The sequence below is a fragment of the Lonchura striata genome, chromosome 2 (assembly GCF_050655825.1).
Source record: "Lonchura striata isolate lonStrDom1 chromosome 2, ASM5065582v1, whole genome shotgun sequence".
Taxonomy (NCBI): domain Eukaryota; kingdom Metazoa; phylum Chordata; class Aves; order Passeriformes; family Estrildidae; genus Lonchura; species Lonchura striata.
The window spans coordinates 149,346,947-149,349,351 of NC_140704.1; positions in this window are offsets into that span (position 1 = coordinate 149,346,947).

A 2,405-nucleotide genomic window follows, 5' to 3' on the forward strand; every position below is an offset into this window, starting at 1 on the left:
CTGTCTTTTGAATAGACCCTTCATTCCCTTCCAGTAGTTCTTTCATTCATTTCTCCTATCTTTGTAATTTTATACCCTCAGTCCTTATAATCTTTCAGCTTGCAAGAATAAAAGAAAGAACATAATTTTTTTTATAAGCTCTTGAAATTGTGTTAAACTAGCTTCTTCCTGTATCTCTAGAGCTAGTCTTCTTTCCTTCATGCAAGTTTTAATTTGCAGTTTCTGATATGCCACTGTGTTTATTTATATGGACCCGAATATTCCATCTGTAACTGGAAGTTTGAATAAACTACACTGAACTTTCAAGTTAAACTAAGTTTGTTCTTGAAGTTATAATGCAATTAGTTATTAATTCAGCAAAGTGCTTAAGCACCTTTTAATTCCTTTGAAGTCAATTAGACTATTCCCAAGCTTAGAGCTATGCCTGCATTTAAAAGTTTCTGATTGAACAAAGTGTTATTGATTTAATTTTAAAAGTTAGGATCACAAATTAAATGTAAGAAACTTTTACCAGGGTTCACAGAGATCAAAAGAATGATTAAATCATTGTATAAGTTGAGGAAAACTTTAGAAACTCAGCTGCAGCTTAAATGAAAAGGTGACTGTACGCAGAATTTTTCAATGCCATTTCAATGCTGATTATTGTGTGTGAACCAGATGCTGCACTACAAAAGTTTTGCAAGTAGTTTCACAGAATCCTTCCAAAAAATAAAATTATATTCCAGACACTCTGAAACACGGAGATGAGCAGAATCACATTGCTCTGAATAAAAGTTGGGGTGCAGCTGCTGTAACTATTGACTTTGGAGCTTTCTTGCAGATGAAAAAGGCTTACACAGAGAAAAAGCAAATCTAAAATAAATCAATCAACTACCAAAATAAAAAATTATCCAAGGGGCAGTGGGCTTAGTAGGGGAAGACAGGGATAAGGGTGGAGAAAGGTAAGGATAAAAAGGATAAAAAAGAATAAGGAAGCCCTTCCTGTTGATACAAAAGGTTCAGAGTAGACACCCTTGCTAAACTGAGGCCCAGTCTTGGTTGATAGTTAATGCCTAAATGTTAAACAACGTTAACTTAAGTTAAACAATTTAATGAAGGATTCTTATAGACTTCACTACACTGCAAGAGCAACTCTCTTACAGGCCTATCTTATAAATCAAAAGTGCTTAAGAATCGAGGAGAGCCACATCCACAGCCCATTTGCAACAGCATATCTGCTTGCAGGCACAGAGACCAAAAGGGTATCTGCAAGGTACCTGTGAAAAATCCCCTTCAAATTCAGTGAAGTTCCCATTCTAGATGACTTTGCATCTTCTACATGGGAAAGGGCTGAGCCTAGAGGGGCGTGGGGATCAGTCCAGGATATGATGATGTTGTTTGCCAGTCCCCTAAGCAGAGCAAACTTCAGAGTTTGCTGGCTCTGAGAGGCTTCACTCAGTGGATCTGCCAGTCACTGCTCGCTGCAGTCCAGGAGAGCTCCAAGGGTCTCACTTTGGACTGCTGTCTTTAGGGTTGCAAGAGAGTTGGCTTTAGTCACATTAATTTTCCATCTGACCACAATTTGGGTCAGTATCTTTCTTTGAAGGCTCAATAACAAAAATATTATTGCACTTGTGTTGTTATTGAGGCAAGAAAAATGATTTTACAAGGCTGTTCATTAAAAAACTGGAGCTTGTTAGGACTCAGTTCTGGAAACTGTGTTTCTGATAAGCTCTGGAGGAGCTGAGCCCTGGTGCAGTTCATCAAGGCCTAAAAAGCATTTCTTAGGTCATGGAGCAGCCTGGAGGGGCTGGTGGGATGCATCAGAACAGGAAGTCATGCATGGAACTGGGAATAGGATAAAGAAAAATGGAAATCAATACAAAATTGCATGCATGGAACTGGGAATAGGATAAAGAAAAATGGAAATGCAATACAAAATTGCAATATAAAATTGCACACACTGTAGCTGGAAGTCTTTGATATGAGTTATCAATATGAATTCTCTATTGGAATATGTAGAAACCAGACTCTTTCTGAGATTAACAGGGAAACTCTGGGGCAGCTTCAGCTAAGGTGCTCTGAGTGATTGGGAAGACATTGCACATCCTTCCCAATACAGATCTAGCCTGCTTTCCAATCCTGACCAAAGTCCCTGACCATTAGCCAAGCATAACTGTTAACTAGCAAGAATAAAATCCACAGAACCATAATCATAACCACATCTACTAATTATACCATGTGAATTTTTAACATAACTGTTTGTTAGATTGACCCACAAGGGTTGGTGTCTCATGGCTTACTGGTTTCTGGGACTACCAAAAGGTACAGATTTGAAACAAGTGCTGATAAATCTGTGGTATCAAAGCAATATATGTGTATATATATATATATATATATATATATATATATATATATATATATAT